The sequence below is a fragment of the Mya arenaria genome, chromosome 14 (genome assembly GCF_026914265.1).
Source record: "Mya arenaria isolate MELC-2E11 chromosome 14, ASM2691426v1".
NCBI classification, from domain to species: domain Eukaryota; kingdom Metazoa; phylum Mollusca; class Bivalvia; order Myida; family Myidae; genus Mya; species Mya arenaria.
The window spans coordinates 4427986-4447388 of NC_069135.1; the positions used below are offsets into that span (position 1 = coordinate 4427986).

At 34.9% G+C, this 19403-nt stretch overlaps 1 long non-coding RNA gene and 1 other non-coding gene across 3 annotated transcripts; both read left to right on the forward strand.

Annotated features, from left to right (window-relative positions):
• The first annotated feature begins 1138 nt into the window (after nt 1–1138).
• Nucleotides 1139–1211, forward strand: Trnar-ccu (transfer RNA arginine (anticodon CCU)). Its single transcript has one exon. It is a non-coding gene; the product is annotated as a tRNA-Arg (tRNA).
• Nucleotides 1212–9472: 8261 nt separating this feature from the next.
• On the forward strand, nt 9473–17817 carry LOC128218114 (uncharacterized). 2 transcript variants are annotated; one of them, XR_008258324.1, is made up of 5 exons: nt 9473–9568; nt 11378–11471; nt 11684–11780; nt 13929–13979; nt 14217–17817. It is a non-coding gene; the product is annotated as an uncharacterized LOC128218114 (long non-coding RNA). The 2 variants fall into 2 exon arrangements; XR_008258325.1 differs by lacking the exons at nt 9473–9568; nt 11378–11471; nt 11684–11780 and adding an exon at nt 12900–12960.
• Nucleotides 17818–19403: the final 1586 nt, after the last annotated feature.

Consider the following 19403-nt stretch of genomic DNA (forward strand, 5'->3'; position numbering starts at 1 on the left):
GACACGGAAAGCAGGGCGCTATTAATAGTGACAGGGCCATTAATAAAGACATTGAAACAAGGGGGACATTGACAGTGACGAGGAAACCGAGGGAAGTGTGTGGATTGATACTGACATGGAAACCGGAAACCAGGGCCATTGATAAAGTCAGGGAAACCAGACGGGGGGCATTGATGTGGGGGGGGGGGGCGGGCGTTGATACAGACAGGGAAACCAGGGTGCTATTGATAAAAGCAGAACCAGGAGACTATTTATAATGGCAGAGAAACCGGGTTAAATAAATACTGACAGGGAAACCAGAGATATATTGATAATGACAGAGAATAAAGGGGGTCATTGATACCATCAAAATCCTGTCCGAACCAGGGGCCATCATTGCTCACAGTGGAACCAGGGTCCTTTGAAAATGACAGGGAAATCGAGGGGAGGCATTAATACAGGCAGGGGTACCAGGAGGGCATTGATACTGACAGGGAAACCAGTGTGCACTGATACGTACAGGGGAACGGGGGCCATTGATACTTACAGGGAAACCAGGGGGTGGCAGTAATACTGACGGGGAAACCTGGGGGTCATTAATACATTTAGGGAAAGCAGGGGTGACATTAATACGGACAGGGAAACCAGGGGCTATTGATACTGTTAGGGAAACGGAAGGCCGTTGCTACTGATATAACCAGAAGCCACCGACTGGCAGGGGAACCAATGGACATAGACATAGACATAGACATAATAATAATAATAATAATAATAATAATAATAATAATAATAATAATAATAATAATAATAATAAAAATAATAATAATAATAATAATAATAACAATAACAATTGATGATTTTTAATAGTATTAATGTAAGTTATTGAACGAAAGCCAATTCCTATAAAAGCTTAATTGTATGCAAAGTTCCATCACGTTTAGAACTATGTTAAATGACCTTGGCACTTGGTTGAGATATGCACGCCACAAGATTGCATGTTCTATTGTAGTTGGTACATGCACAAGCATTATTACTCGCAGAAATATCCATGGCAACTAACCGAAGTAACTTTAACATACAGTTCTTTAACAATCGAGCCCCGTCGGATGTGTAAAGCAATTGCTTTTCTATTTAAACAATGTGGTACCGAATTGTTGTCGCCTCCGTGGCCCAATGGATAAGGCATCGGCCTCCTAAGCCGGGGATTGCGGGTTCGAGTCCCGCCGGAGGTTTTTTTCCAGCTCAGCTGTTTTTCTTAAATATCTCGTGCGTTTTTTTCATTACGAAAGAAGTCGGTAGGTGTTTCGTCACTCATCAAGTTACATAAGACCGTTTATAGACGATATGTTCACCTTCTGACAATTTGACCGCGACAGGGGTTGACCTTGGCAATATGCGGGGACAGGGTCTTGACGGAGCCGCTAATATGAGCTGCATACGTAGAGGTGTACAGGTGATGAAAAGGTTAAAAGAGCTAAGGAAAACCTTTTAACAACCGTCAATATTCATTTTCATTATTTAAGACAATTTCCATTTTTAAATTTCCTACGAAACCGTTTTAGACATAGCATTTTGATTAAATGCTGATGACCCTGTACTAAGAAATTCATTTTGCTATATAGTATCCAGTATGGGGGGGGGGGGCAGAGCCTCCTGACCCCCAATAAGGGCCGTCCGCCTTTTCAACCGCAATTGTGCGTATACTTCGAAACGGCCTAGCTACGCCCCTGTAAAGTATTTGCAATATTTTCGGAAAAAGTCTCTTGACAATATAACTTTTTTTGTGTGTCAAAATACCTCAGATTACCTAATGAACAATGTCTTGTGGGTTCTTGATGATATCTTTGAATAAGTAAGAAGTTAAATAGAATAATGATAAAATGTGGATTAAATTTATATCCTGGTTAAAAAAAGCAAATATCTTTCTTAAAATGGCTTCAAACACCACGAAGCCAAAAGACATTGTTGATTGAGAAGTATTAAATATTTTGACATAAATATTTCTGGAAAAATGCAAATGTTTTTAATTGGAAATCTGATAAAATCTTGTTTCGTAACATTTGCTCAATACATTATTACAGCTACACATGTTGGAACGGATGTATGTAATATAGTCAAAACATGACAAAAATGTTTTGACAAATGGAATAATTCATGCACATGTCAAATGCTGAGCAATCTAGAGAAGTACCCTGTACAACATACTTCATTGTATACAGATTGTTTGTTTATTTTTTTCGCATTGATGTGTTTTGTTTTATTTATAAATGAAGAAAAAAATCAAATGATATTTTGATATTGATATTATCGAATGCGTCATGTTGCGAACTGTACAATGTGTGTATGTTATGTCCAATGAAAACTCTTCTTTTGCTGAGGTAACGTAGCAAATAACAAACTTGGTAATCAAGACTTTCTTTAACGTATCAAAGAAAAATACACGTTCAGTAAGCCATCCCGCTTGGCTCGATATTCTCGAGGCTCGAAGTATTTTGGCGAGTTCCTGGAATATCGAGCCAACGGGTTTCGACTTCAGCACTGTGGAAGGCCCTTAAACTGTATCACAGTCAGTTTCATAAACATTTTTTTACTGGAAAATAAAGGGTATTTCAAGCTTCAGTTCAAAACAGAGTTTTCCGGCTGACAATGGACATGGTTGGCTATATTTCTCACATTGAGTAAGAAGTATGTTTTCGAAAAAAAAACGAAAAGTTTATTCTGTTCTCATGAAAATCAGATTACGTGGTAACACTGTTAACATTGGTTACATCGGTTTCATTGAAACATGAGAGTTACGTGTTACGTTAAATGTGTGTTTGAGGGTTTTGAAAAAAAAAATCTGTGTAATTCTGAACTTTGAATGGTTTAAATGTTACAGATATAACGAATGTTTCCAGAGAATAAAATCACCTTCAAAGGCCTATATGTAACGTACCTTTGCTCAGTTGCCGGACTGAAAAACTTACATTACGAGAGATATGTGTTTCAGTCACACTTTCGTGTTAGGAGTATTTGTTTGTGACCTGAGTAACCATAACGCTGGAAGAGTAAATTTTGAAGCTTTCGTTGTATTGGCCGATTTTGGAAGGTTATTGCATCAGAGCATGTTTAGTGTTACATTTGCAAAAATTAGCATTAGTTATTTTTTTTAATGATCATAAACTACTATGAGTGTAGTGTTATTTTCGCCCAAATGTGTTTTTTTTTCAGTTAGAGGTGTTGATTTATTGATGTGCAAATGTTTAATAGAGGAATAGAGGTAAACAGGACAGAAATACGTTTAGTTGACCAAGAGATATAAAGCACTGTAAGCCGCGATTTGTATGGCAATTTGAATTTTACTAAGCCCCGTTCACACAGAGCTACGATCTTACCACGTTCATGCCGCTCATCCAGACCTGAATAATTTATCAGATCGAGGCGAGAACGGCATCAAACCCTTGCCAATCAAAAAGTATCGTCCGCGAATCGCCTGATCTACGCTTCTACTACGATTTCTCCACGACCATCGCTTTCGCGCTTGTACCACGTTACAAGACCCAACCACTTTGGTAGACAGACTTAAAAGACTGATAAAAGGATATCGCCGCGTTCTTGCCGACTACACTACGCTCTTTCCACGATTCTTGCACAATTTTATTAAATGCGTATTTACAAATAGAGGGTTTTCAATTAGCTTTTCAGTTCTCTCAAAAGGGTTGAAAAAATGAACAGGTCAGAATTCGTACAACTCGTTATCCTTCATCAAGAGCATTGCTTGTCGATTACAGTGTGTGTATACCACGTGATAAATTACGTCATAAATGCTATGTCGGAAGGCAATATTTTGATTAAAATGAAGACTTAAATCAAAGATAACTTTTCTTTTACTCACTAGGCTGTGGTAAGTTTTTCGGTTTTTACCATATATGGAATATTAAAATAGTCACGTGGTGTGGGCATGCGCGGTGCTACACTACCGTGATGCTGACTGTAACAAAAATGGCTGCCTAGAAGAAGGAAATGTGTTGCCGGTAACGAGACTTACGCATACTTGGTTGCATGTTTGTATGAAATCATGAGAAGATAAGTGGTGTTAAATGTGTGTAATTTAAATACTTTGTTCAATTGAGTTTAGCGTCGTAGCCAACGGTGAAAATGGCATCGATCCAATTCCAAAATAATAATTGATGTTTTTTATTTCAATATTTGTTAGTTCTTTTTATGTTTTTACTTTGACTACATATAGGCTAAGGATACAAATCCGTACACTTTTTAAGTGTTTTTTCACACTTATCTTTTTTGTTGTAAGTTAAAACTTCGTATGAAACATCTTTGGTTAATGTGACAACAGATTCCCGTCCTAATATTTTTTTATGTAAAAAAATCGTTCATATTATGGAAAGAAAAACACCATTAAAATTATGCTATGGAGGGCACATATACTGTTTCCTTGCATGGTAATACAATTATAAATATTACCGATGCTATTTTGAATAAACACTACTGTAATGCACCAGTCAATTGTAACCACGGCCCCCCTAGGTCCGGGGGTGTGGGTGGGGTATATACCAGGGATAGCTGGGGAAGTGGGCCATGTTTTTACCTTTCAGGTGGCCCCACAGTGCCGGGTGAATGAGGTGGTTTTGTCTTCGCTTTAAATATACCTAGGGTCCCTGGCGGACAGGGGCATTTGGCGGGGATCTTACCATCTGTTTGTGCCCGCAGGGCGGGGATTTTAGCTGGGGTTGGCTGGGCTGAAAGTCAAAATCCCCGCTATCCCCCAGAAAGGGAGGGGGGGGGGCATGGTTACAATTGACTGGTGCATAAGCCTCACTCAAGTTATTTATTGTTTCAAATGTTTTTTGGAACAATTGCAATTCAAATGTTAAGATTATTTATATTTATAAATATCTTGAAGTTAACATAACCACAAAACCTCAAAAATGCACATGAATCTTCTGAGGTCATTCCCGCGTGTGCTACATTATGATTTTTAAGCGTATTTACATTAAATGGCATTTTTTTTTTTAAAAAGTACTCAACAAACAAGATGAAATTAATGAACTGTATTCATCAAATAATGCACCAGTCAATTGTAACCACGGTTCCCCCAGGTCTTTGGGTATACCGGGGAAAAGGGCCGTGTTTTTACTTTCCAGGTGACCCCGCAGGGCCAGGTGACCGTGGTGGTTTTGTCATAGGGCCATATTAAGCCGAGATTGGGCGTTATTTAGAGTCTCTGGGGTGCGGGGGCATTTGGCCGGGGTTTAAACATCAGTTTGTCCCCGCAGGGCGGGGATTTTACCCGGGGTTGGCTGGACCGAAAGTCAGACCTGGGGGGGGGGGGGCTGGTTACAATTAGTAGGTGATCAGTATTTGTGCCCTCTTTGGAAATATACCACGTATGGTCAACCAGTAATGTCATAATTATTCTTTAAGCTGCCCTGCTATAACTCCTGTTTGAATTCTTTTCATCTCAGTAAGTTATTGTGGGGCTATTAGAACAGGTTATATGAAAGTTGACGTCACGGTATGTGAATTTCATCACCAACATCAGAATCTTCTATTTAGAAGTAAGAGCCACATTGTTGGTTGCTTGTCATGTAATGGGACAAAATAAAATTTATCATGAGGAAATAGTTGTCAAACATTTAAAATGCTCCAAAAAACTGATGTTTACAACCATGTACACAGGAGTTAAGAAATGAAAAAGACATGTTTGTGAATTGTCACAGTAAATAAATACTGCCGGTAGATATCTATAACTGTCTCCGATGCCCAGTTGTAAAGTTGTCCGCCTAAGGAGTTGGAGGTCAGGGTTCAAACTCCCAAGCCACTTCTTACTGAAATACTTTAAAAGTTGGTACAAGTACATGTAGCTCCCTTGTCTGGTGCCTGGCAGTGTAGTGCTTGAAAAAGTAGTGTATTCAGTACTGGTTTAGTCTAGGTAAGTTGCACCCTGTGTATCAGTGCTTCACACCTAGCCCGTGAAGGAACTAAGGGGTCTCTTTGTAAAAGAGCTAGGGTATTGCACCTGGACTCTTGTTTACCACATCTGCCTTTTGCTACATCTTTTTCTATTTTTTTCTATTTTATAAGGTGGTTGTCTCAAGGTGTTCATGTTAAATAAAGCATTCAGGGTTGTTTATCTTCCAAGTCTAATTTCAACATGTAAACATGACGGTATTTTTCATGGTCTCTGCACAATTGCCTCCGAATATGACAATTCTGTCTCATGGAAGTGGCATGCAATGCACCAGTTATTGGTTTCCCCCCCAGACCTGGGAATTTGTTGTTACAATTGACTGGTGCAATTTAACTTGTGTGATCATCTTTTTCAAAAATTTAATATTGTCACTCTTCAGACAGTTTGAGGGACGAATTTCTCATAGTATACTATACATGACAAACAGAATACTTGAAAAAAATGTCTGTTTTTCAGCCTGTCTGTGAATTTGTTAAAATTCACAGCCGAAAAATGACAGGCGTGAGCCTTGCATACGAGAAAGGCTAAATACCCTCTAGGGTTATAACATTGAAAAGTCAAAAGATAGTAATAGTAATCTTTTCTTTTTTAAAAAAAATGTCCACACACACTTCAAACATGAATAATATTGATATCAAGTCATAGGGTACCTATATATTGCTTTTAGTGAAACAATGTTTATACTCCTTTTCACTAGCTAACGACCAAACTAGTTTGTTCAAACAGTTGGAGAAATCCATCAAAACAGACACATATTTAGTAAACAAAAACACTATTTTATACACCTAAATCACACATTTTGGTGTCAGTGGTATTCATTATATGACAGTACTGTTTTATTAACAGCGTTGATACAAATCCAATACCTAAAAGAATTAAGTACTCTTACTGGAGCATGATTTAGATATGAAACTATTAATCTTTTAAAGGGACACCGCATAATACAATTGCACACAATTAAAAATATTGTCTAGAATTTACATAACTTTTATATATTGTTGTGAAAAAAAAATGAATTACAGATCAATACATACCCTGCTGTAAAAGTCAATAAAGTGGTCCAGTGAACTCATGGTTCCAATACCCAATTATGGGAACTATTATTGCTTTGTCTTTGGGTACAATTAGGTTTGGTGTTTCTATACAGTGTCAGCAGGTGCTCTAAAATGGCAGCCAAAGGAATGCTTTTCATCTATATAATTTGCATATATTATATATATAAATATCACAGATTTGGTTAGTATACTGAAAGGCTAGTCACGACATAGACACAGTGAAGGTCAACTCTGCTGAAAGTCACAGCAAATAGTTGTAGCCCGGAATTATAGCTATTCTGGTTTACCCAACCTAATCCTCCGGTACAAACAAAATTAAACCGTTGTAATATATACACGTTACTTTGGAAACAATAGAGTCATTGGACTGTTACATGCATTTCAATAGCTTGAAATTCACCTTTTATTTGTACCGGCATGGGAAAACTCAGTTATGTTAATTCCGGGCTATATGTATTGCTACAATGCTTTAAAGTTGAGTTTAAGATATGAAATGATCACATGACTTGCACGGTCATATCATTCCATGCTTTTTTTTAACTGGGAACCCATTATGTGCTATTTCTAAACAGGTAAACTGTGCTTATGTCAGTGATGTGACATAATTGTTGGGTTTATCTTCATTATAAATGGTCTGCCTCATGGTAGCTCACAAGGAAATTTCTATGCTGTTTTTGAGAAGTTACTGGGTTTTTTGACCATCTGATGTCTGGACAATTATCGAATAGAATGTGTAACGCTTTGATATAAAAAAAAATGTGTAGGAGACTGGGTTCAAACCCGCGTGGCCAAATTTGAAACCCAGCATCTTACTTTTCTTACGTGAGAAAGCCCCTTGAAAGCCAAAGTTTAAGCCACTTTCACTGATACTCAGTACCTTGATAGTTTGTAAATTGACTTAAAGCTGCACTCTCACAGATTGAACGTTTTGACAACTTTTTTATTTTTGTCTTGGAACGAGCAGTTTTTGGCGTAAATATCAGAAAACCAGTAATAAAAGACTGATGACAAAAGATCAGATGGCAGATTTTCATATTTCCTCTCCAAAATTGATGTTTATGCATTTTTTTAAATCGTCTAAGCCATAAAACATTAAATTTGGAATGGAAATATGAAAATCTGCGATGTGACATTTTGCCAACGGTCTTTCATCACTGGTTTGCAGATATTGACACAAAAGTTTGCTAATTCCAAGACAAATAATAAAAAAGTTGTAAAAACGGTAAATTTGTGAGAGTGCAGCTTTAAGTTGTAATATTTTTGAATTTGTAACTCCAGTCCACGGACATTGAATGATGATTGTTAAAAAGTTTCTGATTTTATTCCCCCGCAACAGAGTGGGGAGAGGATTATAGGAATGCATTTCGTCTGTCTGTCCATAACATTTCGTGTCCGGGCTTTAACTTACTTATGCATTAATGGATTACCATTTTCCTTTGTACAAATGTTGTCCTTATTGAGACGATGTGCAGTGAACTTGATCAGGGTCCATATTTCAAATGCATTGATGGGTACCATATAACTTTTTACAAATGTTGTCATTGAGATGATGTGGAGTGACCTTGACCCAGGTCCAAACCTCAATGTTCAAGGTCACATCTGACATTTAAAGGCCATAGTACACATGCTCGTGTCTGGAGTATAACTTGCAGGAATGGATTACCATATTACCTGGTAGAAATGTGTCCTCATTGGGATGATTTGCAGTGACCTTGACCTGTGTCCATAACTCAATGGTCAAGGTCACATCTAACATTTAAAGGTCCTACACTTAGTACACACAATATGAATAACAAATATCGTTATGTTCAGATATCCGAGAATGTTATTTGCAGGGGATATAGCTGTCCTTTGGATTGCCTTGTTGTACATTCAGGCACTGATTTAATTGTGTCTTTGAACAGATCTTGAAATGATGCCCCACCCCAATTTAATATTATAGTTGTAAAATTTTGTTTTGAATTGTTACAGGCCCATTGTCCGCATTTCCAGAATGGTGAAAGCCAAAGTATGTTCAGGATGGAACATCACAGGAAAGATCCAGGGATATGCTCACAAAGGCAAGGTTGATTTTTACAGAAGATTACATTTGGAGCCAATTATCAATATGAGTTCTTTTCAATTGATTATTTACTTGTTTAGGTACTTACTTTTGTGTTAAGGCAATGACTTATTTGCATCTATGATAACAATAAATATTTGACATGGAAAGCCAAAATATTGAAAGCAATTCAATGGTATAGTTTCAAAACTATTTTATCCCATCAAGCCTTAAGTGAAAATGAATGGACACTGCAATTTTGTGAAGAATATGAGTTTCAAAATGACTTTCAAAATACAAACAATTTTTCTATGGTCATATAAATATTATTTATTTTCTCTTAATTGTGCTGAAATTGGCCCGTTTCAAGCCATGTTTCATGTAGTTAGTGATAACAATGATTAATAGACATGTATCATTCCTGTATACAGTGCATCAGAAGGGACAGTACACACCATCTTTCATTCCCACCATTCTTTGTGAAGAGGAATCCAAATGTTCTTTGGCCTGATCGAGTTCTTATGGGTAAGTTAAAGTAAAACCAATTTATCTCACTGATTTCTGAGGTGTATTTTTTATGCCCCCGAGAGTGAAAAAATTAAAATCGCACTGTCCTTTCCTGTGTCTAGCTCAACTTCTCGTTTACAGTTATGTTCAAAGCTATCTGAAAGTGAGATTTCTATATTTGATTTGACAAAATCAAAGATGGTTGCTAACTTTATTGAATCACTCCTATGCATTTATATTCCTTGATGAGCATTGTCTCTTGTGAGGATAGTAACTGGCTTACTGCTATCCTAAGAATGCTTATCATTTATGTAAAGTACTTGTATGTTTTTCTCTTAAGTTTGCTTGTAAACTTTTGAAAAAAAATCTGCATGATAAACTAGGCACACTCTTTCTCCCGAATAAGATTTATCACAATTGGTACAATTGTTTTTATATACCAAATGTATGAAAAAATGTTTAAATCTATGGTTTTCATGTATAAAGTACCAAGTTTAATTAACAGAAAGGTGCAGAAATCACAGTATTTCAATGAGACCATAGTAGATCACAGTTAATCTTTAGCATTCACCATAAATGCATTATTTAGAAAGAAGATAAAGATTTATCACTTAGACTTTATTTTTGTTTATACATGCGTTTGTATTGATTTTGAATAAGAGTGTTACTTTAAACATTAAAATATATAGTAGTAACAGAATTAATCTCCATAGAATTTGAACTTAAATGGCTTGCATTAATTCAATCTTTCTTTTTTCATTTTTTGATGAATTGATCAGATTGTTGGATCAAAGAAGACAAAAATAAAAACCTAAAATTCTGATACAAACAATAATTGCACTCAGATGTAGTGCAAATCAACTGTTATTGACTGACCAACATATTTGCAAAATAGTACTGGTATATTGCCCTCAGTATACGATCAATGTATACAAGAGGATGTTTTCCGATGGGATTTAGATGCATTTGTAAAAACGTGGGAAATACAAGGGATTATGAATGAGATTCATACCACACAAAATTGAAAATGGTTTTACAGTAGGTGAAAATTATAACCTGTCAAAGCTGATAATATATTTGATTATTACTGGTAGCAAAAATGTTACAAGTAAACCACATGTATCTATTTAACAGCTAGAGTAGATGTGTCAAGCTAATTCAAATATTTTGTAATGATGTGTAATGTGCACTTAATTTTATTTTAAACTTTGTTGCATAAAGAAGAAAAGGAAAAAAAAGTTAATGACTGTTCTCAGCTTAAAGTCAAGAAGAGGTACTAGTATATAACACTGGCTGATCTTTAGGGGATGGGGTATAACTGGAGTTGCTTGAAATATAGCATATATTTTATCATTCTCGTACACTAGTGATAATGCAATGTTTAACATTGTCTTAGATTTATAATTATCAATCCTCTGATGAAAAAGAAGGTATTTCATTAAACAACAGTTAAGTATTTTGTATTTTTTCACAAGCAACAAGAAAAATCCCACCTGTTGTCTGATTGACAGAGTATTTTTATTCCATACATTTGTTTATTTCATTAATTGACAATGAGACTCTAACCAATGTGTCCAAATATTGCCAAATTAACTTTGTCTGCTTACAAACTTGAGGATTTCTTATCAAATCCTTAAGTTTCAGGTTGCCTTGTTTATGTGCTTTATATGGATAAATATATGTTGGAAGATCTTTAAAGATAAACCTAATGTTTATCATAAAACTATGGTATTATATCTGGTCCAAATAGTGAGATAAAAAAAGAGTGTATAAACCAATGTTTTATATGAATGCATATTCTATCTGACAAGTATTGTTTCTCTGCAGGTGCCTTGAGCCATCCTAGGAGGCATCCCAAGTAACAACATTAAGAACGTATAAATGTTTGAACTGTGCAGACTTCTTGTTGTGAGAAAAAAAGGTACACATACATGTAATGACTTACAAATATTTTTCAATTAGAATTGTGATTATCATTTTTGTCCTTTGAAGAGAACCTTTCATCAAAAGTAATAGAAGAACATTGGATAGTATACTGTCATAACTGCATATAATAATAACTGAAGTTAATATTAATTCATTCCACCTTCTGCCAAGTGGCTATGATGTGCTAAGCAGACTAAAAAATTTCAGCCTGCAGCCAATGAGATAGAAATGGAGAGAAGGGCAATAGCAGCTTGCACACGTCAAGGATCTGCAGCGCATGAAACCCCTTAAACTGAAGATGATGGTGGGTCCCTGATGCAATGTAAATTATATGGAATGTTTTGTATATAACCAGTTATTCAATCATCATCAGTGCTGTACACAGAGTATTAAGTATATAACATTTCGATTTCTGTATCTTTCTTTTTCTGATTTATATGAACCCGAGCCGATTTCATTGAAGTAGAAGTTACTTATAATTGCAACCTCCTTAAATGTATCGTATATTAGTTTAAAAACAAAAGTACAGGTCACAGCCTTTTCCCACATGCCTGAAAAATGTGTTGTTTACCAAATGATATGCATTGCGTGATTCTGGGCCTTGCAAAAGAATTACCGGTACTACAAATGAAATAATCATTTTTTTCTATGTATATAAATTTCTTCCAAACTTCTTTCTTTTAAAGGATTGTCATAGGCACACAATTTTTTGAATGATTTATGTCCCATTACTTTTCTCATGTTTTCAATGCAACTACATACTTCAACCCTACATAATTTGACTACATTCATTGTAAGAAAGAACACTGGATTAAAAATTCAAAATGTATGAACACTACTTTCTTAATTTCTTTTTCATAAAGAACATGAAGAATCTGTGGTAGGAAAACAAGTAGTATTATAAACTTGTTGTAATGTTGATATGATAATTCTGTATGTCATTTCATTGATGTGTTCAATCATTTACTTACAAAAGGAAATTTTTTTTATTCAAAATGCCTTATACATGGCGCCGCTTGTAAACATGTATCTTGAACAAAAATGTGCGATGCACCTTTTGCATTGATATTGGGTGTGCTCCAAACAAGAACTGAAACAGGAATGTAGGGCATAGTTTTATTTTATTACATGGCATATGTGTTCAGTACATAATCTAGTCAAAATCTGATTACAATTTTTGTAATACAGTTAACTTCAGAAAGAACAAATATTATGTGCCCATTTTTCATGATGAATTCTACAAATGTGCAGATTAATGAAATTTGGACAGTCTCTCATATATATGCTTATTTATAGTATTTGTTTTTGCTGTCATGCTTATACTTTAAAAGCAATGAAATTATGTTTTTTTTAAAAATCATTAATGGGAAAAAACATAAATATACAAGAAGAATTAATTTCAATTAATTTTCTGAATCAGTTCCTTTATCATCCATTGCTCCATTAACCTCATCCACCTGGTCAACACAATTCAAACATACCAGGTAATGGTAAATTTAGAAATGGGCTGAATTGACCATTTGAACATGTTGCGTCATTTAATTTGAATAACAAACGTTACAGCAATTAAACCCAAAGAATAATATGTTTATTAACTGGATATTTAATTCCTAACAAGTTTAACATGTTAAACAACCATGAGCTTGTGCAATACATTAAATGTTGACTGAACATTACAAATCATATAATTTAATTATTCAACTAATGGACTGGTTTATTGTTTAGTCATTTAGTCTTATGCGATGGTAGTGTGTACGTAGTATGTGCCTCCGTGCGTCTGTAAACAATTCCTCTTTAACATGATACAGCCTTCAGTTTTGATTGTATCTTGATGAAACTTGTACAGTATTTACATATCCATAAGAGCTCAGTTCCTTTTGAAAACCAGCCAGATCCGCCCATGCATGCCTAGATTATGGGCCTTGATAGTATAAAAAATCAGTGTGTCAGTAAGCAGTTGCTCGTTAACATGATACAGCCTTCAGTTTTGATTGTATCTCGATGGAACTTGAACAGTATCTACATATCCATAAGAGCTTGGTTCCTTTTGAAAACCAGCCAGATCCGCCCATGCATGCCTAGATTATGGGCCTTGATAGTAAAAAAATCAGTGTGTCAGTAAGCAGTTGCTGGTTAACAAGATACAGTCTTCAGTTTTGATTGTATCTTGATGAAACTTGTACAGTATTTTGATATCCATTAGAGCTTGGTTCCTTTCAAAAAACCTTGAAATGATAAGATTATGGGCCTTTATGAAAAAATGAGTATTCAGAATCCATAAGGGGTTGGTTCTTTTCGAAAACAGTGATGTTGACCACACAAACCCAGCCAGTAGAACATAGGCCTCTAGTTTATTATAAGTGCATGTTTGTCTTCATAGCATCATTATATATTTCTTTATTACATGAAGCTAATTTGTATGTGAAGCTTTGATTTTATGCACTCTTTTCAGATACAGACTCAGTTAAAACAGATATGGGTGCAAGTCATGACACTTTTACAGGTAATGTTTATTAGACATTCAGTATTTTATATATATATATATATTTAAAAAAGATGTCAATTGTAAAAGGATAGTATAATGTAGATGGATTAGATGCAATGAAGATGACAGAAGTCAAAATCATCTTTATAATAATTTGATATTATTTGTACTATTATTTAATTGCCATAATGATGAAATACATAAAACTGAAAATGGAAATAATTTCTATGAAGGTCTTCTTTCTATTTCCAATAGATTAAAGATGTCCGAGATTCACGATGAATGCTGTTTGAAGAAGAATGAACAGAATCACATTTTAATTTAATCTCACTGCCAATGTGGACTTAAAGAGGACGGGCTCTGTTATGACAACTGTATTTTTAAGTAACAGAGATAAGGGTGTTATTGGAATCATTTCAATAAAATATGGGAGTACCGGTACATACCAGTTTGATATCTTGATTAGACTGGGACTTAAACTTAAACAAAAACGATAGATATTGGACCTCTCTAATACACATTATAAACATCTCATGTCTTAAGTCAATAACAAAGCTGTAATAAGGCGATATTTAGTGTAATTAACACTTAGGGCTATTCTCCTAAAACATATAACCACCGGGTTTGGCAGATTTTTAATAATATATGGTTGGGCTTTTTTGCTAATTTGCACCCCAAAAGGCACATTTGCTTTTGTATGGGGTTGGCATAAAAACTTAATAAATGCCTTCCCTCCAGTGGTTATATTTTTAAATGGACAAAATATCAAACTGGTATGTACCTTATCAACATTTTTAGCTGGACTATTTGAATAATAAGGAGGGTTATACCACTCGCCTCAGCATCTGCTTTGGCTTTAGCGTCCGGTTAAAGTTTAAGACCAAGTTGGGATTTTCACTCATAACTGCAAAACCCTTCATTAAAGTCACTTAATACTCCATACAGTTGTTCAGGGTCATTACATAATGAGGTTAATACTTCAATAGCCTTCATTCAATGGACTTAATACCTTGCACAATTAATGATGAACATCTTACAATAAGGTGACATAACTCCATTTTAACTAAATACAAATTATTGCCCTTTTTTCATTTTTATTTCTTATGTCAGGCACATTTATATATTCTTAACAGGGTTTTTGAAAGCTAATTGTTTGGGCGGGCTGGTGGAAGGGTCTTCAAAGTCACCTTATGTGTAAAATAATTTTAGCTAGGTTTGACATATAGTGACCAAACTTCGTATGTAGGAAGCCTTTATGAAGACCTTTCATGAGATTGCGTTTTAGGCTTCTGGGATCAATATAAAGGTCAAAGTTACTATTAAAAGCAAAAGAACTGGTATTGATTAACTTAAAGGTCGACATATTGTGACCAAACTTGGTTTATATGAAAGTTCATACAGACTTTTTATGCCCCCGAAGGTGGGCATATTAAAATTGCACCGTCCGTCCGTCCGGCTCTGTAACTTTCCCTTGTATGGACAGATTTTAAAATAACTTGCCAAATGTGTTCCACATACCAAGACGACGTGTGGCGTGCAAGACCCGTGTCCCTACCTCAAAGGTCAAGGTCACACTTAGTGTTTATTCACAATGGAGTGCTGCATATAAGGACATAGAGTATAGGTTGTCGTGTCCGGGCTGTAACTTTCTCTTGTATGGACAGATTTTAAAATAACTTGCCACATGTGTACCACATACCAAGACGACGTGTCGCGTGCAAAACCCGTGTCCCTACCTCAAAGGACAAGGTCACACTTAGTGTTTATTCACCATAGAGTGCTGCATATAAGCATAGAGTATAGGTTGTCGTGTCCGGGCTGTAACTTTCCCTTGTAAAGACAGATTTTAAAATAACTTGCTACATGTGTTCCACATACGAAGACGACGTGTCCTGTGCAAGACCCATGTCCCTACCTCTAAGGTGAAAGATACACTAAGTGTTTATTCACAAGGGAATTCTGAATATAAGGACATAACAGTGTAGGTTGTCAAGTATGGGTGGTATTTTTTTATGTTCAGAGGAAATTTAAAATAACTTGCCATATGTATTTGACACATAAAGGCAAGATCAACTTTTCATGTACTGGCCTTGTTCGTAGGTCAATGTCACATTCGGGGGCATTCGTCACATACTGTGACAGCTCTTGTTTATTGTGTTTTGGGTTATGATCTAGGTCAAAGTCAGTATTGCTGAAAAGTACAATTATAGTTTGTACTGAATAAGTAAGGGGTGACAATGTGTGACCAAACTTGGTATATATGACAAGTTAATGGAGAGCTTTCATTCGAATGCCTTGGGCCCCTTAGGGTCAATGTCACTGTTACTAAAAAAATATTACTTTTTGGTACTGAATACCATAAGTTATGGTTGATATACTGTGACCAAACTTGATATATAGGAAGAGTTTATTGAGAACTTTCATGAGATTGTGTTTTGGGCGCATAGGATCTAGGTCACTGTTATAAAAATAGAAGACAGCAGTTGAAACTGAACTTCTTCTGCCAATCCTTAACAAAACAATTATTGTCACATCACGATTCTTGTTTACTTTTTAAATTGATTTTTCTATTGCTTTTGACAAGCACATATTACATCATAATGTAAGAAGATACATTGTTAAAAAAAAACAGAAAATGTTAATTTGAATAAGAGTGTCACTTCTTTTAAATTTGTAGCTGTTTACTTACCATGAATTTATCTTTAAATACAACTTGTACTTTTTATGTGTAGGGTACGAGTTGGACCATATTGAGAGATTGTTTTAAATAGCATATGCTAAAACATACTGTGACTGTTGTTGCTGCCTTTTAATTTTATGAAAAGTATTGCTTTATTATTTTTTTAAATTCCATATTTTAAGCTCCTAATTCTTGTCAGGTAATTTTTAAATCAAATTAATTGTTAAAGTGACACTCTTATTCAAAATCAATGCATACATATGTATAACAAACATATGTTTTGAGTGATAAACCTTTAACTACTTACTAAATAATGCATTGATGGAACATATTTATTACTGGTAGCAAGTTTGTAACCCTGTATTTAATAACAGAAAACGCAAAAATATTTAATGATTGATGAATGCTAAAAGATTTACTGTGATCTACTTTAATAGTCTCATAAGGTAGATACACCATGTTTTATGCACATTTCTTTCAAATCAAAATCGGTATCCTTCATGAGAACCATTGCTTTCAACATTCATTAATTCTTTTCACAATATTAAAACAATAGTATTAGTAGTGGTAAACCTTTTTGGGAGTAAGAGTGCATCTTTAAAAAATGTGTTTAATGTGGATATATTATGATCTATGTGTCTTTGCACGTATGCACTTGCTAGTATTGCCTAAGAATTTGACCTCTGATATTTTATGTAGTAGTTAGATGATATGAAGTAAATTCTGTCAGAGTTAGTGGAACTAATGATCCATTCTTAATCATTGAAATGTACTAACAAGGCATCTCACAGTCTTATGTCTTTGTATGCCTTTGAGGTTATGTCTCCACAAATCTTTATCATGGCCTGACAGTCTGCTTTCTTTAATTTGTGTCTTTGTATTAAAAATATGTATTATTTTTAATACATATTTTATTTATAGTACTGCATTTATCTCCTATCGATTTTCATGTTTTATGTAACTTGAAACTTTCATTAAGTTGTAAAAACATTAAATCTGTGAGAGTGTAGCTTTAAGAGAAACATTAGTGATTTTAGCATCAAACTTGTTTTATATGTTCTTTTTAAGTTCTAGGTTATTCTGTAATCATTAACCATCATTGTGCCATAGATAGACCTGTGAAAAATTATTATAATGTACTATGTTATATTATTGAATAAAATACTGAACATGTTACGGTATGTTTGAATTTGGCTGATCATTGAGTAGTTGAGGGATTTTTATAGTCATATTTAGATTCCCACTGAACCTGAAAAGGTATACCATGAGGTTTTTTCATATCTACATTGTATATAACAGCGAGTGCTTTCCAATGCTTTAAAAAGATATTTCCATGAAATAAAACAGATATCTGATCATCTCAAACAGTGCACATATAAAAGATAATTTTTCGAAAATTTTCCTGTTCTCGCATTATATTGAACTTTAGTATGTACAGGGCTGGGACACAATATCATCGGTGCAATATCCTTAATAAAATCACTTTCATATAGAATGTACATTAAGTCATTTTATAGCCATCTTTTTGTGGATATAGTAAAAGAAAAATGTTTATTTCAATATCATGTTGCATGATGTTTCACCTTGTGAAAGAAGTGAATTTTGAGAATATCATTTGAATATGATATTTCATTGTTTGAGAAAGTGACAATATCAAAAAAATATTTCCATTTTTATGAAATTCAATCCCCTCAGTGACAATTAAACAGTGCAGTGATACCTATTAATTGGTGACACACTTTATTGAAAGAAGAAGAGAGGTAAGCACAGAGCTTAAACACAATGTCGATGACATAATTTCTGAAATGACACTACAGTTTCTGCATACGAATTGCTGCCTTTATATATAAAAGTGATTAAATGGCATTCAACTTAAACCCCCGTTTCAATGTAAGAAAACAATATTGTACCTATGGCTACATGAATTTGGCAGTCGAACGTTTTTACTTATAGGTACAAATTTGACTGACAAATAACAATTTGCAAATCATAGACTAATAGAATATTTTATTTAAAAAATAAGGTAATGTAATGTAACTTTGTGAAAAGTTGTGTATACAGAACCTCATTTTATAATTCTGTCGGCCAATTCATCATGCGAGTACGCTGAGGGTCGATCTAACGTGGAATTATACTTTGTATAATCTTTGCTTGACCGACCACAGACTTTTTCATTGAAATTTCCAGCAGAACAGAATAAAACAGATTTTCATGATCTTTTTTGACACCGAAAAATACAGAGAATTTCCGGTAAATGTGTATAACCCGGTTCCCGGTAGCAGTTGTTACTCCAAGAGAAAGTGGCATTCATGGTAAAACTCATTGCACTTTTTTTCTGCAAAATCCATAACGGCGGATTTTCTAGCGTCCAAATGACCTTTCTGTCGGCATTGGATTATCATATCTATTAAGACCTGGCAGTTTGTCCAAATCCAGGTGTAAAATAGTGAACAATATTACAAAAAAGGGTTTTCACCAGCCGCAGTCAGCGTTGAAAGCCTATTTTACTCGTACAGACGGACGACCGCACTTCAATTAAGCAGACATGAACGTTTTTGTAACATGATGTTGTTTTTTCTCAGAGAAAATGCCAAATATTATAGCATTTAAGGCTATTTGGGCTTTCATCTTTTGTCCAATGTGTTCTTAACCGCTCTTGAATACGCACCGAGATGGTACATCGGTTTAAACCGTTTCTACTCTTTAGCTGGTGCCTAGGAAAAGCGGATAGCCCTCCAACTCAGTTGTTATTGCTGTAACCA